The sequence below is a fragment of the Lolium rigidum genome, chromosome 1 (genome assembly GCF_022539505.1).
Source record: "Lolium rigidum isolate FL_2022 chromosome 1, APGP_CSIRO_Lrig_0.1, whole genome shotgun sequence".
Lineage (NCBI taxonomy): Eukaryota > Viridiplantae > Streptophyta > Magnoliopsida > Poales > Poaceae > Lolium > Lolium rigidum.
Genome location: NC_061508.1, coordinates 345,314,452 through 345,329,406, shown reverse-complemented (window position 1 = coordinate 345,329,406; position 14,955 = coordinate 345,314,452). Strand labels below are relative to the sequence as shown.

The 14,955-nt window shown below is 46.5% G+C and overlaps 1 pseudogene; it reads right to left on the bottom strand.

Annotated features, from left to right (window-relative positions):
• Positions 1-775: 775 nt before the first annotated feature.
• LOC124664304 lies at positions 776-3,690 on the bottom strand (annotated as a pseudogene).
• Positions 3,691-14,955: the final 11,265 nt, after the last annotated feature.

Sequence of the window (14,955 nt, the reverse complement as noted above, 5' to 3'; positions counted from 1 at the left end):
TGTGCAGGTTCCACGTTGGCGCCGGAATCCCTGGTGTTGCGCCGCACTACATCCCGTTGCCATCAACCTTCAACGTGCTTCTTGGCTCCTCCTGGTTCGATAAACCTTGGTTTCTTTCTGAGGGAAAACTTGCCGCTGTACTCATCACACCTTCCTCTTGGGGTTCCCAACGGACGCGTGCTGTACGCGCATCAGTGGTTCATTAGAGTTGGTCCACGCTAATAGGATTTTGGACCAGGTCTCGTATAGAAATTCTCCGCTCCATAACTTCACAATTTGCGAGCAAGATTAAAGTATCGATGCATGTAAAATAGAAAAACTACTCCATGCAGGTTGCAGAGGATATATCTTTCCTTTTACGTCATAGAATAAAAGGCTGAGATGTTAATTACTGGTGATTTTTGAGCGCTAATAATTAAGATTTTTTATAACGGGTGAGAGATTGTGGGAAACGTTTAATTTTTTTTGACAAGTATTTTAATGCTTGTGCAGATTTGATTGCTATCACGCATGAGATTGTTTCCTAATTTCTTAAAGGGCGAGAGATTGTGGGAAATATTAATTTTTTTGGCAAGTATTTTAATGCTTATGCAGATTTGATTGATATCGCATATGAGATTGTTTCCTAATTAGATCTGACGAAAGCAGAGACCGTAAGATTGATTGGACATACAAGATGCTCTCAATGACGAGCATCAAAGTGCGTTGAGTGTCAAACGACCAACTCTCATTTAATAGTAAAGATACTAAACAAGATTCATGCATGGTAAAATTCTCACAGTATGCATAGTACGTAGCAAGCAAAGAACCAGTTGGGGACGACGATATCAGCTTCTACACACTTCTGCTTGTCAATGAAGCCCAGGCCAAAGCCACTAGCATAAATCCGGTCATACACGCTGTCACAGTGCGAGAACCAAGAGACTCTCCATTTCCTCTTGAACAACAAGGTGCAGAAGACTACCCAGATAGCGATTACATAACCACAACCCATGGCGATGAAAAACGAAACCACATCTCCTGCATCTTCATGGAGTTCTTGAGTAGATGGAATTGGCTCGAGTTGTGAGCAGTTCCGCGGCAGAGGAGGACCGCAAAGACCCAGGTTGCCAATATAAATATATAATGGGTCCTCGAGCGTTTGCAATTGATTTCCGGATGGTACCACTCCTGTCAGATCGTTGTATGACAGGTTCAAGCGAGTCAATGATGTGAGAGCCGATAAGCTTGTAGGAATTTCACCAGATAACTCATTGTGTGATAGGTCGAGCGACTCCACTTGCACCAAGGCGCCAATCTTCTCCGGAATTTTTGCACTGAACATATTCCACGATAAATTCAGGCTCTTCAACGCGACAAGAGTAGTGATTTCGTCAGGAATCTCCCCTATAAGACTGTTACAGGATAAATCAAGATTCACCATATATATGACTTCTCCTGTATATAATCTCTCTTGACCCTTTGTGAGTACAGTGAAATTCTCACTGTAATCGACCATCTCATTGTCATTAATTGCCACGCCATAGTAGAATGCATCTTCAAATCCATCACCATCTCCCGTCAGTATCATCCGTTTCCAGTTACCAATGGATCTCGGTACACTCCCGTTTATATTGTTGTATGCAAGGTCCAAATACTGAAGATTAACTATCTTTGTAAGCTCCTCGGGAATGTGGCCATGAAACATATTCGACCGCAATCGCATGAACGCCAAAGATGGCAATTTCTGACCAATCCACGTTGGTAAACTCCCGAAGAAATTATTATATGAAAGATCAAGAAAGATGAGTTTCCTGCAGTTCTGCAGAAACGAAGGAAAGTCGCCAGAGAGGTTGTTGTTTCTCAAGCTTAGGTTAAGAATACTCAGACTTGTCATGTTCGTTGTGGATTCATTGTCTTGGCAATCTGGAACTGGCCCAGTTAGATTATTTTCTGATATATCTAGCAGCCTGAGTGATTGCAATTTGCACAAAGAAGATGGAATGGTGCCGGAGATGTAGTTGTCAAACAGAACAAGTGTTTGAAGTCTCGACGCTCCAAAGTCTAATGGTAGTGACCCAACTATATTGTTCCTACTGAGATCTAGGTTGGTTAGGTTTATGGGAAGCTTAGGTATTGCACCACTGAGCTGGTTAGAACTGAAATCCATTATTTGTGCTCTCATAAATTCCATTGTTGACGGGAGGACTCCTGTGATCTGATTATCTCTGATATTGAGAAAAAGTACCGAGGAGGCTGATACCCAAAACCAATCTGGCACTATGTCAGATATGTTTGTGTTTGATATATCAAGACTGTACACATGTGTTTGCCATCTAAGCCACGCCGGAAATTTAGGCCCTAGCTGGCATTTTCGAAGTTCAATATATCTTAGACTGAAGGGAGGAACCCAAGTCAACTGACTGTGATGGCTATGGAGTTGTCTGACAATGCCAATTCCTCCAACATATTTAGGCGTGATAAGTGGCCTTCATGTATGACCCCATCCAGGTTGTTGGAGCCCATTTCTAGTCTAGTTAGCTTTGTGAGCTCTCCTATCCACAGAGGCATGGGACCTGTGAGCTGGTTAGAGCTAAGATCAAGCAATGACAGGTTGCTTAATGGCGCTAGCGTGGCTGGCAGGCTTCCTGACAAATTGCAGAATGGTAGAGACAGTGTTTCCAATTTATTGAATGAACAGCTAGGTAAGCGTTGGAAGATTTCTGCTATACTCCCATTGATGTTGCTTTCAAACAAATTAAGTTCTTCCAAGTTACATAGGTTCTTCATGTTTGATGGTATCATGCCCACCATGTCAGTACTTGATAACCGAAGGTTTACCATGGATGTCATATTGCCGATCTCATCGGGGAACGGGCCATAGAAACCATTCGATGATATATCAAGATACTTAAGGCTAGTTATATCCCAGAACCAGTTGGGTGAGCCACGTTTGGGGATGTGGTTGCCTGAAATGTCAAGTGTCTCAAGAGATGTCAGATTTGAAAAACGAAGAGAATCAGGGCTATTTGGAAGCTGGCACATGGGAAGGCGAAGAACTTTCAGGGATGGAAGCATGTTCACCACTGGAAGCCAGTTAGTAATTGCACTGAGGTTCACGGATGACATGTCTAGGTGCTGAAGGGAAACTAACCGTGACAACCAGGAGATATCCTTGGAGTATGTGTCACCAAAAATTGAATCAAGACTGAAGTAACGCAGGTTCGAGAGATTACCAAGCTGTGGCGGTATCCTCCCAGCAAAGCTTGTCAGCGACAAGTCTATGTATCTCAAGTTGTGGAGAGAACCTAAGAACTCTGGTATCTGCAGCTCCTCAAACCTGTTGCAGCTGAGGTCGAGATACCTTAGATGCTGTAAACCAAGCAACGAGGAGCTTATGTTACCTCCTAACACCTGCATACTGTTGCAGTCAGGGCTTCCAAGATCGATCCCGATAACATGGCCGGTTTTGTTGCTGCAAATGACGCCCTTCCATCGGCAGCAGTCATCGCCTTTCCATGATGAAAGGCGTTTTGCAGGGTCTGAGAAACCTTCCCTGAAGGTGGCAAGGGCAGATCTCTCGCTGGCAATACATCTGGTGGTGGTATTGTTCGGATGGACCGATAGCTCCTCCGTGGTGCTCTTGGCTTGAGTAAGCAAGACCAAGGCTATGGCTATTTGGATGCAGGGCAGATGAAGCGTGCCCATGGTGTTGTGCGATGGATGATGTGGTCGTCTTCGTGCAAGATACCAAACATATATGGTATCCAGCTCTTTTCTCCGTGTAAAGACTGTTGCATTTTCTGCTCTGCACGACTGCCGTGATGTGCTTACAGTGACATTGAAGGCGAAATTTATTCAGCTCCATTGTCCTCTTCTGTACAGGTGTATGGCTTGCGTGTAACCTCCGGAATGTAACTTTCCTTGAAGTTACGTGTACGATTTGGGGAAACACACCAACAATTGACTTTTAGGCCTAGAATTCGAAGCAATGTTAATAATGTAGCCGGATGCTGGCTATACACCAATACCAATATGCCATGTCACATAGAGATGGTAGCGTCAAGCCTTGGTAGCCGGGTGCTGGCTATACACCCATAACTCAGCATTTTTTTTTTCTCTAGCAGCGTCAAGTTCGATAATGGCGATTTAACGTCCCGTTAAGACCTGTCGCTGGCGATTACCGGTTCCGGCGCGAGGGCGATGGGTCCCGCTCGCAGCCAATATATTGGCGAGTTTCGCCGTAGTTTCATGCGCGCTGGAAATAGCTTGCTCGCGATCGGCGTTTCCCGCCCCGCCGTGGCTGTATATGGCCGACACCGGTGGGCGAGAGGGCATGGGCCAGAGGGCACACCTCAATCTAACCTTAGTAGATCAATGTACGGCAATGTAATGTTCCGTGGTTAGGCAAGATTGTATTCCGGCTGGACTCTCCGTAGAAACCCTAGATCATGGCGCCTTTAAAAGCCGGATCCTGGGAGCCCTAGAGGCACAACCTCAACTCATTGCAACAACATGAAAGCGTCCAGATAATTCTAGACAAGCAGCAGTAGGCCCTGTCCTCGAGCAGGTGTTCCGAAGCTGGGTAACTCGCGTACTCCTGTCCTGGTAGCTCTCTGCCCTGTGGCCCCTACTTCTTCCCCCCGTAGTGAGGATCCCTCCATCGGGGTACCGTCGAATATGCAACGACAGTTGGAGCCCACCGTGGGGCCAGCAGTGTCTGGAGGCCGAAACTGGGAGGGTTCTACCTTCGGAGGCATCGGCGACACCATCGCCGTGGGCGCGTCTTGTACGCCGACAACTTTCCGATCGTCCCTCGGGACGAGTGCTGGATTCCGGTTAGGACAGACCCCGTCAAGCTCTCCATCATCTCGATCGGAGGGATACACATCTTCATCGACGAGACCGTTGATGAAGACGGAAACGCACTGGTTAGTAACGCAGCTACGACCGCCGCTGAGCTGGACGAGACCAGTGACATGCAGGCTTGTGCCCAGAAGAAAAATGAAACCTCCCGAGAATACCTCTATCGGTGGTTATAAACAAGAAACTCGTGCGAGAACGTCGACGACTGCACCGATATGCTAGCCTTCATGGGAGGCATGCAGAGGGGAGGATTGCTCTGACACAAATTGAAGTGCGAGTAAAATGACCAAAAGTTGGACCTGTACAAGATGATTTCCATCGCCAGCACCCACATCGCTGACGATGACGATGCAGGCAGAGAACTTCCGGCCACAGCCCTACCCCTGCACCAGCACAAGAAGAACTGCGATGGCAATAACAAGCGGAAAAATCCCTCCGATGACCCAAAAAGCAGCAATTCCAACATGGTTTCCATGACGTTCCAACGAGGTGGTCAAGGTGGCGGAGCCGACAGGGGCCAGCAGCGCGCTGACGAAGTCACCGCTGCCGGATCCCGCGCTCCCCAAACATATGAAGATTACGGGGATATGCCGTGCCTGGCTCACATTGATCCGGTAACGGGCAAATCCTCTCACACAAATCGCAACTGCAAATGGGCCAATGATCTTAAGACATATCCGGAAGCAGGATATAAGCATGCAAGGAAGCACCGCCCACGCGCCAAAGGAGGCAGGGCAAGAACAAGGACAAGGACGAGGAAAGCTCTGAGGCCATGGATGAGGATAGAGCTTCGCCGGATCCCAAAGAGGGTAACGCAGCTAACACATCCAACCCCTTCGGAAAGAAAAGCGCGGGTGCATATCACACTTTCCTCGGAACTCCAACAGTTTGGGCGAAGAAATCCGCCCTCTGGACCCTGAACGCCACGCTTCCGGCTGTGCCATAGTACGTGAAGTGGTCAGAAAAACCTTGCACATTTGACAGAGCCGATCATCCGACCGTCATCCCCAAAGAGTGCTATGCCTTGGTTGTTAGTCCCCGCATTGATGGGTATGACTTCTCCAAGTGCCTCATGGACGGTGGAGCCAGCTTGAACATCATGTACCTGGAAAAACTGGAGAAGATGAACCTTACCAAGGAACAACTTAAGCACAACACCATGGAATTCCATGGTGTGGTTCCGGGTAAGAAGGCGAACTCCCTGGGCAACATCAAACTTCTGGTGGCCTTCGGTGATGTGAACTATTACCGTGAGGAGATGGTCACATTTGAGGTTGTGCCCTTCAAAAGTTCCTCTCACGTGATCTTCAACAGGCCAACTTACCACAAGTTCCATGCAAGGCCATGCTATATCTACAACAAGCTCAAGATTTCAGGTCCCAACGGCATGATCACTATATCCGGAGACAATAAAGCTCAGGACTGCAAGGAAGGCGAAGCCACCTTTGCAGAATCTGTTATCTTTGGAGAGGAGCTGCAAGGCTACAGGGCCGCGGTGGATCCGGCTGAAATGCACACCACCAAGAAGCAGATCTCCGACCAGAAGACCACGTTCAAAGCCGCGATAGAAACCAAGAAGGTTGACCTCAAACAAGGGGATGCCTCCAAGCAGGTTTCGGTCGGAGCCGACATGGACCCCAAATAGGAAGACGCGCTCGTCGAGTTCCTGCGGGAAAATATGGATATCTTTGCATGGCAACCTTCTGACATGTCCGGAGTACCAAGGGAACTCGCCGAGCACTACCTCAACATAAATCCGGGTCAAAACCGGTGAAGCAATCTATGCGATGATTTGGAGATAAAAAGCGTCGCGCCATAGGAATAGAAGTTATCCATACTGATTGGATCGCAAATCCCGTCCTTGTACCCAAAAATAATTCTGAAATACTAAGAATGTGGATCGATTACTCTGGCTAGAACAAGCACTACCCGAAGGATCCGTCCCCCTGCCGCGCATTGACCAAGTCATTGACTCGACGGCAGGGTGGAACTTCTGTGTTTTCTTGACGCATATTCTGGGTACCATCAGATCCGGATGAAGGAGTCTGACCAAAAGGCGACTTACTTTATCACCCATTTTGGCACTTACTGCTATGTTACCATGCCCTTTGGCATGAAAATACAGGTGCCACATATCAACGAATTATGCAGCGATGCCTGAAGGACCAGATTGGCCGGAACGTGCACACCTACTTCGACGACATCGCGGCCATAGCCTGGAAGGGATCTCACCTGTTCAGTGATCTCAAGGAGACCTTTGAGAATCTCCGGAAGTACAAGATGATGTTGAATCCGCTGAAGTGTGTCTTCGGCGTACCAGCCGGAAAACTCCTTGGCTTCATTATCTCTCACAGAGGCATCGAGGTAAACCCGAAAAAAAATAAAGGCCATCATCAACATTAAGAGACCAACTTGTCCCAAAGATGTACAATGATTAACTGGTTGTTGATGACGCGTAGAGCACACGCCCGTTGGGAACCCCAAGTGGAAGGTGTGATGCGTACAGCAGCAAGTTTCCCTCAGTAAGAAACCAAGGTTATCGAACCAGTAGGAGTCAAGGATCACGTGAAGGTAGTTGGTGACGGAGTGTAGTGCGGCGCAACACCAGGGATTCCGACGCCAACGTGGAACCTACACAACACAATCAAAGTACTTTGCCCCAACGTAACAGTGAGGTTGTCAATCTCACCGGCTTGCTGTAAACAAAGGATTAAATGTATAGTGTGTAAGATGATGTTTGTTTGCGAAGAACAGTAAAGAACAAGTATTGCGGTAGATTGTATTTCAGATGTAAAAGAATGGACCGGGGTCCACAGTTCACTAGTGGTATCTCTCGCAATAAGATAAATAGCATGTTGGGTGAACAAATTACGGTTGGGCAATTGACAAATAGAGAGGGCATAACAATGCACATACATATCACGATGACTACTATGAGATTTAATCGGGGCATTACGACAAAGTACATAGACCGCTATCCAGGCATGCATCTATGCCTAAAAAGTCCACCTTCGGGTTAGCATCCGCACCCCTTCCGGTATTAAGTTGCAAACAACAGACAATTGCATTAAGTATGGTGCGTAATGTAATCAACACAAATATCCTTAGACAAAGCATTGATGTTTTATCCCTAGTGGCAACAGACACATCCATAACCTTAGAACTTTACATCCATTGTCCCAGATTCAATGGAGGCATGAACCCACTATCGAGCATAAATACTCCCTCTTGGAGTTACAAGTATCAACTTGGCCGAGCCTCTACTAGCAACGGAGAGCATGCAAGAACATAAACAACACATATATGATAGATTGATAATCAACTTGACATAGTATTCCATATTCATCGGATCCCAACAAACACAACATGTAGCATTACAAATAGATGATCTTGATCATGATAGGCAGCTCACAAGATCTAACATGATAGCATAAGAGGAGAAGACAACCATCTAGCTACTGCTATGGGCCCATAGTCCAGGGGTGAACTACTCACACATCAGTCCGGAGGCGATCATGGTGATGTAGAGTCCTCCGGGAGATGATTCCCCTCTCCGGCGAGGGTGCGGGAGCGATCTCCTGAATCCCCCGAGATGGGATTGGCGGCGGCGTCTCTGGAAGTATTTCCGTATCGTGGCTCTCGGTACAGGGGTTTTCGCGACGAAGGCTATAAGTAGGCGGAAGGGCAGGGTTGGAGGCGGCGCAGGGGCCCCACACCATAGGCTGGTGCGGGCCCCATGCAGGCCGCGCCGCCCTATGGTTACGGGCCCTCATGGCCCCACTTCGTATGCTCTTCGGTCTTCTGGAAGCTCCGTGGAAAAATAAGACCCTGGGCGTTGATTTCGTCCAATTCCGAGAATATTTCCTTTGTACGATTTCTGAAACCAAAAACAGCAGAAAACAGCAACTGGCTCTTCGGCATCTCGTCAATAGGTTAGCGCCGGAAAATGCATATAAATGATCTAAAGTGTGTATAAAACATGTGAGTATTATCATAAAAGTAGCATGGAACATAAGAAATTATAGATGCGTTTGAGACGTATCAAGCATCCCCAAGCTTAGTTCCTACTCGCCCTCAAGTAGGTAAACGATAACAAAGATAATTTCTGAAGTGACATGCTATCATAATCTTGATCAATACTATTGTAAAGCATATGAGATGAATGCAGTGATTCGAAGCAATGGTAAAGACAATGATTAAACAACTGAATCATATAGCAAAGACTTTTCATGAATAGTACTTTCAAGACAAGCATCAATAAGATTTGCATAAGAGTTAACTCATAAAGCAATAGATTCTTAGTAAAAAGCTTTGAAACAACACAAAGAAATATATAAGTTTCAGCAGTTGCTTTCAACTTCGACAAGTATATCTCATGGATAATTGTCAACACAAAGTAATATGATGAATGCAAATAAGTAAGTATGTAGGAATCAATGCACACAGTTGACACAAGTGTTTGCTTCTAAGATAGAAAGAAGTAGGTAAACTGACTCAACATAAAGTAAAAGATAGGCCCTTCGCAGAGGAAGCATGGATTACTATTTTTGTGCTAGAGCTTTTATTTTGAAAACATAGAAACAATTTTGTCAACGGTAGTAATAAATCATATGTGTTATGTATAAGACATCTTATTAGTTGCAAGCCTCATGCATAGATTACCAATAGTGCTCGCACCTTGTCTTAATTAGCTTGGATTTACATGGATTATCATTGCATAACATATGTTTCAACTGTGGGGCCCGGACTAGCTGTCCGAAACACCCGTTATGCATACACATTCACGATCCCATGATCAGTGTGTCGTGAAAGCATAACCGAACTGGTATCAAATACATCATCCATTACGATACCGAATAAAAAGATTACAGCAGGTCACATGACCAATACTTACATAAGAGCCGCAATGGCAGGAGATCAACAATCACACGGCGGAAATACTTCAGACGAAAGCGTTCGCATGGTCCAAGTCATGCCATAACCCTACAGGCAACTGACTGGGAGAACGTTCCTAGCTCGCATAGACATCGTCGACTCCTTCTTCATCTGTCGGATTCCACCAAGTCTGGCCAAGTAAATAGCCAGGACAACAATGCCAATGAGTACGTTTGAATGTACTCGCAAACCACCTTAGAGAGAAGTAAAGGATATGCAATATGGCAGTAGCAAGGAACAGGTACTAAACTAGGGCGACAAGGAGCGAGAGGTGGTTCCTCTCGAGAGTAATGACATCTCTACACCTTTGTTAAAAACCTTTTTGAAACCCACTTTGGTTTGCGGACTAATAGGTACGGGTGACCCAATTTCCTTTCCGGCCATCTCAATTTGGCCGTCAAAACCTTTCCCCATTTCCACCGTACCTCTCAGGTACATTTTCCACCAGTCCCACTGGCATCACTTTCCCAAAACGATAGTTGAGAAAACGCTTTTGTAAAACAAAACTCTTCAGGCTAAGCAACAGCCTTTCCGACCGTCCATAACCGCGGACACGGCTATTCGAATAGTTTTCACTCTGCAGAGGTTGTACACTTTCCCCACAAGATCCGGATACTTATCGTGTGGGCATCGTCCCTACATAACAACATATGCCACGACAAGTACCCGATCGTAGTTTTTCGCCTGCTCGCCTTAGCCTAAGACATGCCGAATGAGTTGTACCTCCCAACACCAGAGTCCGGGATGCCGTTTACCCAGGAGTTGCAAAGTCCCCGACACCCGACCCTCCGGAATGCCACTCAACCAGTTAGGCATCTTTCAATGGGAGCTCATAAGTTGTACCCCGCGTACCTAAAAAGGCAAATGGGTTGCGTCCCTTCTCATGGGAAGAACCCCGGTCGAAGCGTCCATGGTCGGACTGCCACTACACTTGCAGGACCCAAACTAAGGCGAGACAAACTACTACGCTACGCCCCGTGCCCACTTTGGGGTAATGTGGTTGCACTGTTTTTCAGTCCGGGTGAGTACTTAGGCGCTAAAGTTTTCGAAAACATTTTTCTTTTCTCCACTTGCCTCCAGCAAATCTTCCTTCCATAAAAAGTTCTTCCTTTTATAAACCCACACTTGGGCAGGGCTACCCCATTCCAAGGTTTTCGAAAACTTCATTTCAGAAAAACATTTTTCATAATCATTTTTCCAGGGCTCCCAACCTATAGTCCAGTTCTTCTTCGAAAAAATGGCGACAAGGATGACATGGTGATAAGCACCATATCACAAATAGATATGTGTTCAGTAGGTACCGACGAGGGCTGCACCCTAAGGGTGGAATAATAAAACTCCGGGTGGCACTAACCACCGACAAAATAAATAGAAGACATGCACTTTTATAAAACTTGTAATAATGCAAGAATAAGATATATAGGTTCATAGATGCATCAAGAGGTGGCTTGCCTTGATCAGCAAAGTGTCCCTGGTCTTCTTCTTCAAATCCCCCGAAATCACCTCCTCCTTCGTTTCCGGCGGCGTTCGAATCTATCGTCGCAAAAATAAAACAAACACACCATACCAATCAACAAACCACTCCAGAATGTTTCACACAATTTTTTGATAAAATCACAGTATGTAAAGTATTACAAATGCAAGCTACTGAAAGTGGTTTCACTATTTTATGATTTTTAAAACAAAAGATATGATTTTTACAATTCCAGAAATGACTTAGGAACCATTTAGATGGTCTAAATCTTTCTGTATGTCAGAAAAATGCATGCATCATACCTACTGAAAGCTAATAACATGTAGAGCACACATGCACAAGAATCACATGCAAACACATTTTTAACTAACCTAGAAAAATTAAATAAGGAAGTAACCAGAGCACACAAATAGCTAGGCAAACCAGTATCAGAGCATCACCAATGAACACCAAACATACCCCTGGATAGGTGAGACTAAATGTGAACTAACCCCACTGGTTTGGTATTTTTCTGGTTTGTAAAAGATTTTATAAAAAAAAAATACTGAAAAGATATACTGTTTTAGTAATTAAATTCTTGAAGTTAAACTATAACTCTTAAAAATATTTCCTTTGGCACAAAATTACCCTATAGATATATCTACCAGTAGCATTTGGGTTTGTTTCAAAATCATTGTTATTTTTCAAACTAAAAATCATTTACTGGCTCTCTGGACAGATCTTGTTTTCTAAAACAATTCAAATCCAGGAAGCTCCTGCATGTGAGACTAGTGCCAAAATGAAGCTATCTACATACACTTAATAACCAAATTAACTTCATGCAGAAAGGTTTTATAAATATAACACAATAATTAAAATACCCAATCAGATACATTTTAGGTTTCTATTTATCAGTACATAATCACCACAATAAATCACATGAATGTAATTATTTGTGGTATAGATTTCATTCAAGAGCACAAGGAAATTTGAATCAACAAATTTGAGCACACGAGGAATTTATGGAATTTCAAAACCTACAGCCATATGTACTGGCAGATTTGAACTAGATTTATATAGGAAATGAAAATGGGCCGGGGCTGGCGGTGCAGCCCAGATCGGCTGAGATCTGGCGCTGGGCGGCCCAGTTAAGCAGCAACGCACGCGAGCGAAGGAAAACGAAGGCCCGGCCCAGCATGGTGCATGGTTGGCCAGTTGCCACGCACGGGAGAGCGTGCATGCATCGGCACGATGCGGACGACTCCCGTCGCGCTCTTCCGCGGCGACTGAAAGCGGGCGGCGTTGCCGCGGCCTAGCAACGGAGGAGAAGGGGAGCTCACCGAGGTGGGGGTCGGGGGTGACGGAGGGGCGCGAGGATGGAGCTGCATCCTGGAACAACTCGGAACGGCATCGCGGACGTGCTCGCGAGCTTCCAGGACGCCAACAAGATCGGGGGCTTCCGCGGCGTCTGCTCGCACGGCCCTGGGCGACGAAGACGGGGGGGCTCAACGGGGTTCTTGGAGGTGACGGTGGAGACGCGGAGCTTCGGGCGTCTCGGAAGGCGACGCGTGCATGCAGCTGGGACGGGTTCTCGGCGTCGACACGGACGTGCAGACGGGCTCGTGCGCGACGGTGACGAAGAACGTGCGGCGGTCTTTGTGCGCCCTGGAAGAAAGGAAGAGGTGCATGAGAGGGAGAACGACCAGGCAAGCTCGCAGAAGTCGAGAGAGAGGGAAAAGAATGGTGGCGTGCATCTTCGACGGCATCCATCATCGCCCGAACGCAGGTCGACAACGAGCACGAGCGACGCAGAAAGAGAGAGCCTCTCTCTGCTCGGAGAGGTCAGTGGAGTGCTGGAGGAGCCTGATGGCGAGAGTGGAGTGCTGGAGTGGTCGTGGCCTTATAAACAAACTCGCGGCGACCACGGTGCTCCGGGTGCACGCGTAGACAAGAGGAGTGGCGGTGGCTCGCGACTGGCTAGAGACGGCGGTGGTGTGGTGTCTGCAGCTCGAGCAGGCCGTTTGGAATGGAGTGGCTGTCCAGAAGTGCTTGGAACGGCATGAAACGGAGGGGTCTCGTCATACTGCCATGTGTTCGACGAAATAACGCGTCGAGGGCGACGTCCAGCATGGCGCGCAGAGGAAAAGAGAGAGGCTGGCCTCGCACGGGAGGGAGTTTGGGTCGGTGCTGCTCCGGTGTGCACGGTCGAACGCAACTGAGAGGGGTCGTGGGGTTGCCAACGTCGACGTGTCCGGCGCGGCGTGCCAGGCGGGGGTGACCACGGAGTTGGCCTTTGTGGACATGTCACGGTGTGGTGTGGCTGGCCTCGGGAGATAGCACACGACAGAGAATAGTGCCAGGGCTACCTCATGGCGCAGTCGAGGGGTCTGGTGTGGTCAACTCAACGTTGTCCAAATTGTTGGTGTCCACCGGGAGATGAGAGGAAAATGGGGTGCTGCAGCGTTCTCCTACCTGTGACATCGGCGTGTGGTTCAAGGGGGTGATCTGGAGCTGTACTGGAAGTATACTGGAGGGTCAGGTTTGGGTGAGAGAGAGAGGAGGGGGTTGCACCGGATCCCTTCAAGATCTTGTCCCCGGCCGGCCATGGCATCTCCTCCAAACAGAAGGGGACAAGGGGGTACTGCAGCAGCTACTGTGGTCGATCAGAGAGAGGAGAGAAGGGTACTGAGGTGGTGCAGGGTAAGAAATCCTATTGGCTAGGCAAGGAGTGAGAGGGATAGATGCTACACAAGCATGTCCATGCAAGGCTCGGTCACTTCCTTGCTTCTCCATCTCAACATGCTCCAGGCCACAAGGGCTGCTCAGCTTGGTCGTGACCTGAAAGAGCAAGGGGTGAAGGAGAAAGGATGCATGGGAAAAGAAATGGAGAGTAGGGAATACTTGGAAACTTGCCATGCAAAGACATGGCCGGGTCACATGAGTATGCAAGACATGCAACGGCTCTCCTCCTTGCTAAACACAAGTAGACAAAGAGTGGTGCCAGAATGATCATGCACATGGACGGGAGTTAGATTTTTATGATGGTTTGGGCACTGATTGAATTAAAGAATGTTTATGGAATGCTCAAGAAATGAGGGTAGGAAAGGTTGAGGTTTAATAAGGGTCCAAAAAGGTGTATTTGCTGATCATGGGGAGGTGCCATCCAAATTTAGAAATAAATTTGAATTTGGTTTAGTCCACTAATTTGAGTACATGCCAAATTTGGTTGAGATAGGGCTCGAAAGAGATTTTGAAATTTTTGAAAAGAGCAAGAGAATATTTTGAGTTCAAATAAGCTCTACTAGAAAAGAAAAGGCATAGTAGGATTTTCTCAAAAGAAAAATATTTGCTAAACAAAAGGTGCAAGAAATGGGGTATACACCATTAACATGTATTTTGGTAAATAGGAAAATAAGATAAAGAAAATAATTTTCTAGAAATTATTTTTGAATGGAAATGATGTGATACAACATATCAACAACTTTTCCTATTTTTATTAAAAGAAGGGTTTCGAAATAGTATGACAAAGACTAGAATATATGAGTAGTCAAAATAGAGGAGAAGTAAATTAGGGTTTAAGGGTTTGAGTTATTCCGAGGGCGAAAACGCATTTTGGAAACTAGATTTATTTCCGTAGGGCACTGAATTAAGTTTTTGGAGATTAGGTTAGATGAGTTGGAGAAGTTCTCGGAGAGTCCTCATACACACAAGAAGAATTTAGC